Source organism: Callospermophilus lateralis, chromosome 12 (assembly GCF_048772815.1).
Source record: "Callospermophilus lateralis isolate mCalLat2 chromosome 12, mCalLat2.hap1, whole genome shotgun sequence".
In the NCBI taxonomy this organism is placed as follows: domain Eukaryota; kingdom Metazoa; phylum Chordata; class Mammalia; order Rodentia; family Sciuridae; genus Callospermophilus; species Callospermophilus lateralis.
Window position 1 is genome coordinate 26,931,823 of NC_135316.1, and position 15,585 is coordinate 26,947,407.

The 15,585-nt window shown below is 34.2% G+C and overlaps 1 protein-coding gene and 1 pseudogene across 2 annotated transcripts in view; both read right to left on the reverse strand.

Annotated features, from left to right (window-relative positions):
* The window catches only part of Xpo4 (exportin 4), a 123,164-nt gene that overhangs the window by 50,479 nt on the left and 57,100 nt on the right, over positions 1-15,585 (reverse strand). The window lies entirely within an intron of this gene.
* LOC143411779 (peroxisome biogenesis factor 2-like) lies at positions 5,878-6,796 on the reverse strand (annotated as a pseudogene).

Genomic DNA, 15,585 nt, shown 5'->3' on the forward strand with positions numbered 1-15,585 from the left:
TATGTAAGAGAAGAACACAAAGATTTATTAAAGGAAACTAAACCAAAATGTAGGTTCTTATATAATTCTCTGCCTTTTTTATTAATTATAAAAAGTAAATAATCCACAAATACTTCTGCATCCCAGTTATGAAAATTCATATTAAGGGGGACAGAGAGAAGGCTTTTCCAAATATGAAATGGAATTCACTGCAACTTCTCACCTAAAAGTCCTGTTCAAAATCATCATCTTTAAACCTTGTCTTCAGGCTCTCCTGATCATGGTCTGTTTTTAAAACACACTATCTTTAATGCCCAATCTGAAAGCTTAAAATTGTTTACAAAGCTGATGAATAGATTATTAAGATCTGAATTTCTTACATATGACCAAAAGCATGAGGAGATTTATGAATTTTATGTCTGATACGTGTCAGAAAAGACTCTTCTTCTTAATTATTTTAAGGTTCATGTAAGTTTTGTTTTTCACTTTAACTCCAAATCTGGAAAGAATTTTTTCTGGCATGACATTTCCTCTCTATTAAGAAAGTACACTTGAAATGCACCATGTAGAGGCTGCACTTATTTTTGCCAAAAAATCTACACTGAACAACCCTGCAGACCTAACCACCTTCTTTTTCTCAGCCTATAGCGTGCCACTAAGAACACCACTTTTTCATAACAAAAATGTAGAAACAATATAACTTTTATAGCGACATTGAAATGAAAAGCTAAACATTAAAACAATAAAAAGAACAATGTAATGAGCTTGGATTATGAGTTGTAGAGCTTGCCTAGCATTGTGTGAGGCACTGGGTTCAATCACCAGCACCACATAAACAAACTAAACAAACAAAATAATGGTATTATGTTTTTTTTAAAAAAAGTAATAATGAATATAACAAATTTAAAGAACTAAGGTAATTCTATTTTTAACTTGGAATTCCCAAATATTCCTGTATACAAGCATTAGAAATCTCAAAAATACCATTCCTTCCCATCGATACATACAACTGTAATACACCAATAAAAATACCATTTTTATCCCAGGTAATTTTTAATGTAGAATACTTTTTAAAAAACAAAACCACTATCATCAGAATTAAAAAATTTAGCACTTCAATTCTTAGAACACTATTTTCAAAAATTATTTAAAGGTTATCATTTCATTTTTAAAATAACAGTTTTACTAAAACAATAGTTTCCTTTTAAAAAGTTTTATAAGTCTTGGGCTGGGGTTGTGGCTCAGTGGTACAATGCTTGTCTAGCACATGTGAGGCACTGAGGTCAATCCTAGCATCACACAAAAATAAATAATTAAAATAAAGGTGTGTCCATCTACAATTAAAAATATATTTTTTAAAAAATTGTATAAGTCTTGGCTTATAGACATTACTTTAATATGCTATAATATCTGGATATCGTATTTTTATCTTTTAAAAACAAATATGTCACCAATAAAAGAGCAACTTGACAATGAAATATTATAAGTAATCTTTTATTACAAATATTATACTTTAGTCAGATTTATCAGATATCACAACATATTGGCATTGATTAAACAGCTATCAGTTTACCAAAATTCAAATTAAGGGTAAATTCAGAAAGTTCTTGGGCTATGATCAAGAAATACATTTATACATTTTTCTAAAGCAAAGACTTAACTCATTTAATATGTATTTTGTATCAGAGAATTCATTCCTTTGTAACAACAACAACAAAAACCCACAATTCCACCAATAAGATAGTCAAATAGAATTGTTCTGTCTTTTAAGAATCCTACTTCTATATCTTTTTAAAATTTTGTCACACACATCCAATCTTTATTTTCCCATGTTTCACTACCATTAAGTTATACAATGGTTTCCAAGAGTTATACAATGGTTTCTTCTTAGCCAGGGTTCCAGCAAGGGATCCAGCTCTGAGGTGTTAAAACCTAACCATTCTTCTAAGCTCAGTGCCACCTTAATCCCCTGGAAAATCAGTTACAGCAACATGCAAATTCTACTGTACCACAAAACAGTGAAGAATTAACTCCCTGTTCCCTGCTTCCTCTCCACGAAGACACTATCTAGCTCTAGCTCTAAAATTTTCCATTTAGGAAAGCCCACCAACTTCTGAGAAATACACTTATGTACCGCCTATCCTATTCTAGAAGTGTATAACCAGAAACAAACACACACTAGGCCAATAGCCAGAAGCACAAGCTTAATCGCACCCTGCTACTGACTATCATTGGATAATCCTATTAAGTCTTTGGTCTCAAGTTCTCCAACACAGACAGTATAATCAGTAGGAGATTTTGTTTGTTTGTTTTATTGAGTGGTATTGGGATTGAACCCAGAGCTTTAGGCAGCAAGAGCTCTACCACTGGGCCATATCTCCAGTCCCACCTCTCTTTTTAATTTTGAGACAGGGTCTTGCTAAGTTGCCCAGACTGGATGAAATTCCAATCCTCCTGCATCAGGTTCCCAAGTAGATGGAATTACATGCATGTGCCACAAGTACATACATCTTACTTTGAAGAGGAGAACTGTAATCTTTGGAAATAACACAGGTCTTTATATATGAAATAAGTTCTTGTTTATTTACTAACACCTTTAGTAAAAATATTTTGTGGTGGTGACTGACAGTTAAAAAAAAATTAAATGAGTCATACAATACCTACAAATCATCCTTGAGCAAATGTGGACAGTCTGAAAATTTCCATTTTTTCCAAAGCAATGAATACTTTAATCTCTCCATCTTTCTATATTCTTTTTAAAACTACTTCAGGAGCAAGAGAAAGTCCACTTTCTTTTCTTAAATATTTAACCTTTTTCATCATTAATTTTTCAAAAAATTAAAAACTGCTATTTCTCTGGCACAGCAAAGAACCAATGAGTCCAATCTGATAGATACATAGCACTTGGCCCCAGCAATCAAAAAATTTCTTAAAATAGATGAGTACTACCTCACTCAAACACTTTCTCAAGCCTTGCCTCCTAAGATTGAGTTTGGCCTGAATGAAAACCTCAAATTTAGACGACTGCTTCTGTTTTCCACTACCATTCCATGATCCAATGAACTTACCACTAAAGAGTTAAATTAAAGAAAAATCTTCTTTAACTAAAACCAAATCATATCCACAAAAATTGAATGCCAATAAGAATGATTATAACCAAACTAAAAAAAGAAATATTACTAAAGCCAACATACCTGCCAAACATTGTTATTACAAAATGATACTGTCATTTACCACTGCCACTGTCAAAACTCATAAGCATTATGGGCACCAGGTGAACTACTACATAAACATACATCCAAGAACTGTCCTAACACTTCTAAACTGCCTTCCTTCAATGATTATTTGTTAAACATCTGTGCAGTCGTTTACAATTCAGTGAGTAAAAGCATAATCCATGCTTTCATAAAGCTTTGTAAAATGGGTAACAGATATTACTTAATAATACTTAAATAAACTAACAAATGAAAATAGCAACCAAGAAGTGAGTAAGCCAAATGAGAAGAAATCACATATGACATGCTATTAAGCCACAGCCAAAGAAAGCTGATCTAGTCCAGGGTACACAGCTGAAGTATGAGTTGTGGGTGACTGGGGCAAGGACAGGGAAAATTTATCCAGGCAAAGAAACACCATGGGCAAAGGTGCCAGGGCAGAAGAAAACCTAGCCTGTAAGTGTGACCAGAAAGAGCATGGAGGAAAGATCTAAAAGGAAGTAGAGATAAAGACCATCCAGGACCTTCAAAGCCTATTTTAGAATGAGATCATTTAAGACAAAGAATCGCAGAACAAGACACTTTTGATGGACAATAATCTAAAATAAAGTAAGTAGCAGAAGAGTTTTGCCTTTCAACAGAGATGGGTACACAAAGGCCAAAGAAATTAGTTCACTGAGGTGAAGGGTAATTTTAACATCTAAAGGATCCCAAGAGCTATGGACTTTGCACAACCCAGGCCTAGTTGGATGGATGCTTTCATAAATCATCTTCTGTACACAGGAAACCTACATATAGAAATCATTTAAGAAATAATGATTTATAGCTAGGCACAATGGCGTAAGTTGAGACAGGAGGATCTCAAGTTCAAAGCCAGCCTTGGCAACTTAGCGAGACCATAAGCAAATTAGTGAGACCCCGTCCCAAAATAAAAAATAAAAAGGGCTGGGGATGTGGCACAGCTGGTTAAATGTTCAATTCCCAGTACAAAAGGCGGGAGAGGGAGGGAGGGAGGGAGGAAGGTTTACAGATGACATGACATAATCATGTATGTAGAAAATAAAGAAAAGAACCCTAAACATGCCACTAGAGTTAACAAAGGAATTCGGCAAGATAACAGACACAAGATCAACTACAAAAAATCATTTCTATTTACTTGCAACTAACAATATGGAAGCAACAGTTTAAAAAAAAAAAAAAAACAACTCCAGAGCTGGGGCTGTAGCTCAATGGTAGATTGCCTGCCTCACATGTGTGAGGCACTGGGTTTGATTCTCAGCACCACATAAAAATAAAAAAAAAAAAAAGATATTATATCCATCTACAACTAAAAAATATATTTAAAAAAAACTCAATTTAGTGAGAGGCCAAGTTCAATTCCCAGTTCTGCCTGCCCCCCGCCAAAAAAAAATCCATTTATAATTGACTTAAGGATAAAATACTTATGAATAAATTTAATGAAAGTTCTTTTTAAACTATAAAAACTGTTCAAAGATCACTTGTAAAAATCTTAACAAGCTAATCACAAAGTAATCCCTATCAAAATTGTACAGATTTGGTTTTTGCAGACTTTGATAAGTTGATAAACTGAATTTCATATGAAAATATAAGGAACATAAACAAAATAATCTTGAAACAGAAGAATGAAGCTGACACTCTCAATTTCAAAACTTACCACAGTCACAATAATAAAGACAGGATGATACTGGCATAAAATAGACACAGACCAATGGATTGAACTGAGAGGCATAAATAAACCTTCAACATTTATACTTAAATAAACTTCCAAAAGGGGGCCCAAACAATTCAATTTGGAAAGAATACTGTTTTCAATAAATGAGACTGGAACAACAGGATATTCATATACAAAATAAAGAATTTGAACACCTACTTTATGCCAAATATAAAAATTTACTAAAAAACAATGACAGACCTGAATTTAAGTTTTAAGAGTCAAAATCATAAAACTCTTTGAAGAAAATATAAGAGTACACCTTTGTGACTTTAATTAGGCAAAGCCATCTTAAATATGACACCAAAAGCACAAACAATAAAATACAGATAAATTGGACATCATCAAAGTTTTACAGTTGCTAAGGGACTTGTACCTAGAACTAGTATAAGGAACTTTAAAATAAATTCATTTTTTTCCATTCATCAAAATCTTTTTAGAGTCCATCCTCTTTCTAGAAGTAGCAAAATGAAGGAGCATCGTTAGTAGTTATCTAACCAACACTCCCCATTATTCTTTTTTTTCAAATTTTTTTTCAGTTGTAAACAGACATAATACTTTTATTTTATTTTATTTTATTTATTTTTATGTGGTACTGAGAATCAAACCCACTGCCTCACACCTGCCAGGCAAGTGCTCTACCACTGAGCCATAATCCCAACCCCACTCTCCCTTATTCTTGACATTAAAAATTGAATGCAATGATTTTTTTAAAAAGAACATTTATTTAACACATTGATTCACATCATTTCCAGTGGTTAGAATTCAGTTATGCCTGGAAAGAACAGAAGACAGTAGCTGAAAAGCACACTTAAATATTATACTTAAGATGACTAATATTAAAGATTTAAACATAATACATTTTTCCTCAGAGAAAACAATTTCAGTTTCTAAAAAACATTAATTTCTTGACATTTCAATTCCTAATTTCAGTGGCTGCACCCTGTGCACTTAACTTTGCAGCACATGTGTGACAAGTAAGAAACTATTCTTAACAGAGTAAAAACAGAAGGTGTGTTTATGCCCTATGGTGTAAGGCATGGCAGGCCAATCTCTAGAGGGAACTTTCTTTGCCACTGGTGACTATTGCACTGCCACTATCAGAAGCACCAGTAAGAAGGAAAAGATACATCATGAAAATAAGTTGCCTTTCAATTTCTGAATATTGCTAAGTGGTGTAAGAAAGATCAGAAGCTCAGAAAAACTATGCCACAGAAGCTCATTATTCACATTCTCAAAATCAACTTCACAGATGTTTTGAAATTTGCAAAACAAAGGTGCAAACTTTCCCTCTGAAGGAAAATCAAAAAATTAATTCACCTAATTTCAAAAATCCAACCACAAAATTCATGCACTGTTTGACTTTCCCAATTGATCCAAAAGAGGGTTTCAAAACCGATCATAGCATCATTCTTGTAATCACCTCCCACCAACAACATAAATAGCATACCAGAGCTTATGATCTTTTTACTCAGTGGCTGACATCTCAAGTTTGGAGGAGGGGAGATTGAAACATTTTCCTATTGAATATTCAAAACTGTCCCCTCATTGGCAAATTTGGAAGTAGATGGTGAGTCTCCATAAGAAAAGTCACAACAGCACTTTCACTTCTGGCTCAAAGCAAATTAACAGCCCTGGCTTAAATCTATGAAAGCACTGAGTGAAACAGGAACAAACTAGCTGCTCCAGGACCTTGTTTAGCTCAAACTTTAAACTGACTTATTCTAAGCACTATTTGTATCCTCTATATTCTCTTCTCTGAAAGCCATGTCTTCTCTGTCTCTTCTCTCACTTCCTGCCCACAGCTATGACAGGATTTTTGCTGCAAGTACCAGGAGCCTATGGAATCTACAAAATGTCCACGTTCCATGTAACATTTGCTGAAACATTCTTAGGAAAGCTTGGCTTTTCCTGATGTTACCCAGACTCTGGAACTTGTGGGCATCACAATTCAATTATTTCAAAAAGAAAAACTACCTAATTAGAAACTGGACAAAAAATCTAAATACACAGTTCTCCAAAGATATATAAATAGTCAACAACCACATGAAAAGAAGTTCATTAGCACTTACCACAAAGGTAATGCAAATAAAAGCCACAATGAGATATCACTTCATACGCAGTAGGGTAGTTATAAACTACTAGTGAGGACAGAAACTGGAATTCTCACACACTTCAAAGATAATATAAAATGGTACGCTATTATGAAAAACAGCCAAGGACTTGCTCCAAATGATAAATAATAAATGTGTAGTTACCATACAACCCAGCCAACCGTAATTCTAGGTATTTACCCAACAAAATGAAATATATATCCATACAAAAACTTGTGCATCAACTTTCACAGCAGCATTATTATATTCTGGTCACTACCTTCAAAAAGAGTGAAAAATTCAAATGCCCATCAATGGATAAACAGACAAAAAATAAAATATGTTATATCCATCCAATAGAATATTATTTGTGAATAAAATAAAATATACAAGTTACCACATGGATAAACTCTGAAAACATGTCAAGTGAAAGATAAAACTGACAAAAACTATGTATTGTCTATTCCCATTTAATTAAAATGCCCAAAATAGGCAAATTTATATATATAAAAAGTGGACTAATGGTTGACATGGGTGGGAATGGATAAGAGAATGAGGAAAAGGGGAGGATGATTGCTAAAGCAGGCATGGTTTCTTTTTAGGGTGATGACTAATTTTCTAATATTTGTGGTGAAGAAATGTATAGTTACTCTTTTAAGAATAAACTTAAAAGAGTAACTATACATTTTAAATATGTGACTTATATGTTATGTAATTATATCTCAATGCTTTTCTTTTTTTAAAAAGAGACAAGGCTAAGTTTCCTGTGCCTCAAAATTTTGTCATCTCTATGTTGGTCTTTTGTATATCAATGCTAAAAGGGTTTATTGTGGTGGTGGTGATACAGGCGATTGAACATGCTAGGAAAGTACTCCACTGAGGAACTACATCCCAAGCTTTTTATTTTATTTTCAGACAAGATCTTGCTAGTTACCCAGGCTGGCCTTGAACTTGTGATACTCTCCTCAGCCTCCTGAATAGCTGGCATTATAGTCATGCCACTATCTGGCTTGAACACAAGTTTTAGAATATGAATCATCAATTAAGAATAACACTGGTTTTAATAAGAGATAAGACATAATGCCTCAAATACACATTTTAGTTTACTTGTTTTAATAAGAGTTTAAAATCTTGATCAAGATTACTGTACATGACAATTCTGACTTCATCTGCTCTGTAAAGTTAAAAATGATATAAAATGAAGAATATTTACTAATCTTCAATAGACTTTATAAATGCAGAATCTTGGGCTGGGGTTGTGGCTTGGTAGTAGAGCACTTAATTTCCATGTGTGAGGCACTGGATTTGATTCTCAGCACCACATACAAATAAATGAACAAAATAAAGGTCCATCAACAACTTAAAAAAAAAATATTTTTAAAAAATGTAGAATCTAAGACTAAGAGTTCAAAGGGGCTACATTAACTCTACTGGCTTAGGAGCTTCCTCAACAAGACTCCAAAAGTGCAAGAAGTAAGATCAAGAATCAATAAATGGGATGAATTCAAAACTAAAAAAGCTTTTTCACAGCAAATAAAGGAAACAATCAAGAACACAGAGAGCCTACAGAATGGGAGAAAATCTTTGCCACCGTACCTCAGAGCAAAAACTTAATGCCCAAAACCCAAATAACAATGAATAAATGAGCAAATGAACTAACAGACACTTCACAAAAGAAGAAACATTTGTGGTTAACAAATATATTTAAAAATGTTCAACATCTCTAGCAATTAGAGAAATGCAAATTAAAACTACACTGTGTTTCCATCTCATTCCATTCAGAATGGCAACAATCAAGAATACAAGTAACAATAAATGTTGGCAAGGATGTGGAGAAAAGGGTGACTCATTCATACGTTGCTAATAAAACTGTAAATTGGTGCAACCACTCTGGAAAGCAGTATGGAGATTCCTCAAAACCTAGGAATGGAACCATAGTTTGACCCAGTTATAGCACTTCTCAGTATATATCCAAAGGAGTTAAAATCAACATGCTACAGTGACACAGCCACATCAATGTTTACAGCAGTTCAATTCACAATAGCTCAGCTATGAAAGCAACCTAGTGCCCTTCAGCAGATGAATGGATAAAGAAAATGAGGCATATATATATAATGGAATATTACTCAGCCATAAAAAGAATGGCTTTATGATATATGCTGGTAAATGGATGGATCTTGATACTACTATGCTAAGTGGAAAAAAAGCCAATCCGAAGAAAAAAGAAGAAAAAAAAAAACAACAAAGATTGAATATTCTTCTCTGATATGTGGATGCTACCACACAACAAGGGTGAGGGAGTGAAGAAAAGAAGTTCAATGGATTAGACCAAGGGAAATGAAGGGAAGGAAGAGGGACGGGAGTAGGAAAGACAGGGGAATGAATCTGACATAACTTTCCTATGTACATATATAGGAAATACACCATAGTGTATCTCCACATCATGTACAACCAAAAGACTGGGATGGACCCTAAAGATATATTCCATGCTTGTATAAAAATGTCAAAAAACTCTACTGTCATATGTAACTAAAGCTCATTAGGGAGACTTTTTTCTAGCATTCAGTGATTCTTCCCTGCTCCTCCACTATTTTAAACTATATAAAATAATAAGTGAAAAGTCTGTGAGCTTGTAAAAAAAAAAAAATGAAACTGCATATCACAGCTTTAGCAGTAGCAAACACCTTAGAAGATCTTCCCTTCTCTTTCCTCTGATCAGCTGCAGTTCAATTGCCAAATGGCAGTTTCATTTCCTTTTATACTCCAACGACCTTCTCATCTGTGGTAGTTACAGTGATTACAATGAGATACAGCAGGTTATGTAACTATGAGTAGTGCAGGTCATATCACAGGCAAGGGGAGAGGGATGGAGGACACCAAACAAGTACAGAACTATAAAATTAAACAATGTTTATGAAATGTTATATAGGTTAAGTTCAGCAGAGTCAACTATGCCTGAAGTCTAAAGGAACTCTTATTCCCCGATATTTCCTCCCAAGTGATTTCTACACTTCATTCCTCTACTTCAACTAGACAAAGTTGATCAAATTACCTTAAGAACATGGGTCATCAAGGTTGGCAACAACTATCAACACATTGCTTTTTACCTTCCTCACTACCTCAAGTAAGCTTGACCTATCTCAATACCCACATCATTGGTAATACTACAATATCACATTTTCTTTCCTAAATCCTGACTTCTCCCCTTGGGAAATAAATAGATCACTTAAACCACAAAACATAACCTTCCCTTGGCCAAATTCCCACTCCCTGAATCCATCACAGCTGATGCTCTATGAAATAACTACACTTCATTCTCTACTTAATTACAATCACTACTCAATCAGAAGTGTATGGCTTTGGCTTTTGCACCTGTCCCTTAACACAAACAGATCTCCCTATGATCAACTATACCTAACTAATATCAGATGTAGACTGCAAATACCCTCCAATTTACCCTTGGGTAACAGATGATACTGACCACCTTTATTGTTTGAAATTCTCATCTGTTTCTCAAATTCTCCTTGTCTGGTTCTCCCCTCCACTGTGTTAACTGGTCTTCTCCATCTCTTTCGATTCTTCTTGCTTTTTGACTATTGCTGCACCAAGGGTCCCGACACTGCTCCTCTTTGCTTGTTTTTGGATGACCTCTCCCACTCCTTTTTAGCTTCAATATTCTCATCACAGGAATGACTCCCAAAACTCTAACCTTAACCTCCTCTATAATGTAATTCCACCGACAGGAGGCAGCTGACCTGCAAAGCAGCATGAAGGATAAGGAAGGCTGAAGAGATCATTTGAAAGGCTTCACTAAGATATAATTCACAATTTTCTCACTAAGCATATAACTTTTGTATATTTATAGTTTACTGTATTCAGAACCACAAATCTAATTTTAGAAATTTTCATCACCTGAGAAAGCAGCTCTTTATGCTTTAGCAATCATCTCCTATGTCCTCCCAACTACCCCCCCCATTCTATATAACCACTAATTTGCCTCTGATTTGCTTGTTCTAAACTTTTCATATAAATACAGTAAGACAACATGAGGTCTTCTGTGAATGGCTTCTTTTACTCATTACAATGTTTTCAAAGTTCACCCACATTGTTTCATGTTTCAGAACTTCCTTCATTCCTTTTAACTGACAAACAATATTCTATTTTATGTGTTTGCTGCATTTTGTTTATCCATCTATTAGTCAGTGAACATTAGGGTTGTTCCTACTTTTTGAAATTATGAAAAATATTGCTTATTGTATAAGTTTTGGTGTGGATGAATATTTACATTTCATACCCAATAACTGCATGTTGTAGGGTTCTTCTGCACACTGTGACATGTTCGGCAATATTCCTGGCCTCTATCCATTAATTGCCCATAGCACTCTCCCAGTTACAGCAAGCAAACTTGTCTCCAAACAATGCCAAATGTCCCAACTGGGCGGCATGTCCCAGCTGAAAGCCTGGCAACACATGCCAACACATGGCTTCTTCTACTACAGAACTATAATTTCTTTTGTAAAATTTTGTATCTACATAAATCTTGGTCTAATATCATAAAACAAAATTTAAATATGACAGCATTAAGGCCCTTAAATGTTAATATCTAAATATTTAATCCTTACATTCTTTTGTTACTATCTCTCTGCATATCCCAGTTCCACTGGCCAAGTCAGCTTCAACTAGTTTTCCCAATGACATTTTATAGTCACACTTACACACTGCTTCTCCATCAAAAATTTCCAAAATCTTTAGCTAAGTTCTCAAATTTCCTTCTAATCAATCTAACATAGATGCTGGTCTACAGTCAGATTATTTTATTCACCAACAAATACTATGCCATTCCTACATATAAAGGTAAGTTGAACATGCATATTTAACCTCATAGATCAGTGATTCAAATAATTACCTCCTGAAATACAAATGGTTGCATTGCAAATTGAAAAATTAGTGTTAGAGCAACTGAATTACATCTTAACTTATGCATGTATTACATATATTAACAGAGACAGCGACCAACATGGCACCATAGGTATTTCTTACTCTCCCACCCTCTTCTAATCTTTCTGTTCAATAGTCAGTTATCTGCTGAGACACTCTGAAGTTGAATTAATACCTCACACCACATATAAAAGTTAACTCAAAGTGGACCAAAGACATAAGTAAGAAGTCTGTCACAGAAGAAAACATAAACATGAATCTTTGTGACTGTGGACAAAGCAATGGTTTTTGAGATATGACATCAAATTTAAAAATTACGTAAAACTAAAAATTTCTGGGCTTCAAAAAATACAATTAAAAAGTAAAAAAGACAACTGACAAAATGGAAAATATTTGAAAATCACACATCTGCTGACAGACATATCTAGACAAATCTAGATTATAAAGGAACTCTTGCAACTCAATATTTTTAAATACAAATAAATCAATTAAAAAGTAAACAAAGAGCCTGAAAAGATGTTTCTCCAAAGATATACGAATGATTAATAACCACAGGAAAGGATACTCAAGCTCATTTATCACTAGAGCATTGCAATCAAAAATACAATGAGCTACCCCTTCACACCAACTAGGATAGCTATAAACAAAAATAAAGGTAACAAGAATTGGTTAGGAGCTGGGGTTGTGGCTCAGCGGTAGAGCGCTTGCCTAGCACGTGAGAGGCCCTGGATTTGATCCTCAGCACCATATAAAAATAAATAAATAAAATAAAGGTATTGAGTCCAACTACAATTGAAAAATAAATATTAAAAAAAAGAATTGGTTAGGATGTGGAGAAATTAGTAATGTTATATAACGCCTATGGCAATGGGAATGTAGTACTACCACCTTGAAAAACAACTTGGCCATTATTCAAAAGGTTACACACAGAATTACCATATGACCCAACAATTCCACTCCTTGGTACATATAGGAGAAACAAAAACATAAATTCACATGAAAATCATACACAAATACTCATAACAGCATTCTTTTTGTGTGCTAACGAAACAGGGTCTCCCCATATTGCCCAGGTTGACATGAAACTTCTGGGCTCAAGCAATTCTCCTGCCTCATCTTTCTGAGTAGCTGAGAATAGAAGGGTACTCAAATGAACCCAGCAGCAACATTATTCTTAATAGTTAAAAAGTGAAAACAACCCAACTACCCATCAACTGATTAATAATAAACACAAAGTGGTTCCCAGAAAATGAAATACTATGTGTTACTAAAGAGGAACAGAATAGTAATTAAAGATGCACACTATGTCTAAGAGTAAGCTATATACTATGATAAGAATATACAATACAAACTTGGAAACATTACACTAAATTAAGCCAATGATCAAGGCTATAAATTATGAGATCCTATATACATAAAATGTCCAGAATAGGCAAATATATATTTTTAGGCAAATGCATATTGACAGATGACAAAAATTGAACACAGAATGTAAGGCAGATAATGGTATTTTATCAAAGCTATAACTTCTTGTATTGAAAACTGCACCTACAATCTTGCAAGACATTCTCATAACTTCTTAAAAACAGTCCAATTTCAAAACAATTTGTTGTTGTTGTTAAGTACTGGGGATTAAATCCAGAACCATACAATTGCTAGGCATGCACTCTGCTATTGAGCCACACCACCAACCCCTTTAAAACTCAGTGTGTGTGTGTGTGTGTGTGTGTGTGTGTGTGTGTACACACACTGGGGATTGAACTCAGGGGCACTCAACCACTGAGCCACATCCCCAGCCCTATTTTATATTTTATTTAGAGACAGGGTCTCACTGAGTTACTTAAGCATCCCACTGTTGCTGAAGCTGGAATTGATCTCATGATCCTCCTGCCTCAGCCTCCTGAGGCGCTGGGATTACAGGTGTGCGCCACCGCACCTGGCTCCTTTAAAATTCTTGATCACAGAAAAATGTACAGTGAAATATTCACAGGTAAATAGGCATAATGTCTACAATTGGTCTCAAATGGTTCAAAGAAAAAATAAAGGTATATTTAAATACACATGTACATATACATAAAACGTACATTTGTGTACACTAATAAATAGAATAAAATGTTAACTGGCAAAAATGGAAGTTCTCAGAATTATTCTTTATGCTTCAAATTACATCAAAGTAAGAATACAAAAAAGAAAGCAATTACAAAAAATTATGAGGACAGATTTAAGTAGACAATTTACAACAGTTCCAATTAACATGATACCATTCTAAATGATCAAATATATTTGACATAAAATATACAAACACATTTTACAAGGTTTCTTAGTACTCATGTCTACCCTAAAAGAGAAATCACCTTGTAAAAAATCATCAACTGAACCCATTTTTTTTTCTAAGTTTCAATCTTAGATCCTTCTCCATGGCACAAAAGCTAAATTCAACTTTCCTTAATGATCAAACGGGTAATCGCCAGGTAATTGCTAAAATTAGATATTAGTCGAAACTGGGTTTCTTGATAATGATTTTTCCCTAATTTGCTGCAACAGCAGCTATTGTTAAGTTCTTTCTCGTATGCTTAAAGCCAGTCCACTCATAGGAAGGAAAACTTGATTGTAGTGCAGTTTGCCAACAAATGGAACTTATGGTCACATAAGCACTCACTCATAAGCCAGTAGAAGACCATTCTTAAGATCAAGATAAACTTTCTTTAAACAAGGAATTACTTCTTTGGTAACACTGCAATAGTGCTTACCATTTTCAGGTTTTCCAAAGCTTTATCTAAGGACTTTATATGCAACACAACTTTCATTTATTTCCCTTCATATATATATTAATGTTTTGATAGCTCCATTATAGCCTGATACTTCTAAAATCTGCCCAAGATTTTTCAATCTTTTTTCTTTCCAAAAAAAAACTAGAGCAGGGAGTGTTATCTCTCTCCCCAACTTCAAGATACCATTACAATGATCCCTAAACTTATAACCAAAGTCTGCCTTAACTTTTAAAAACAAAACTAAACATAATCTGGAGCAAAAATAAAAATGCAAACTCAAAGAGGAATTAAAAAAAAAAACAGGGCTAAGAAAATATTTGCCTCTTAAAAAGAATTAAGTTAACATACTAAAAATACAAAATTGGTTATTAGGAGGAAAATGATGAAAGAATAAGGGACAAAGGAGAAAGTGATTAAACTCAGTGTAAACCTCACCCCTCAAAGCAGTCACTATTGACTTTCCGTAACTCTGTGTGAGAAGTCACAGACACTTTACCCCATACAACCTTTCATAGTTTTCTACTACATATATACAGTAACTTGAAAATAAAAGAAAAGGTTATGACCCACCACATGCCTTCAAATCCCAGTTTTGCTTTCACAATTTGTTAAAATTCTATGTACGTGAATGTAGTAGCTCCTGGCTCTGACAGAATAAAGATGAGTTTCATCCAAAATCTCTGATATGACTTAATATCTATTTGCTTATCACCAGACTTTTTCTCCTGAACATAATCCCAGCCCCAGATCCCTAAGAAAGGCCTGATTAAATAAATCTAAAACAAGTTACATTAATTTTCCATACCACATAAAAGTGTATTAGATCAAGGAGAATCATGACATAGCTAGTTACCTGA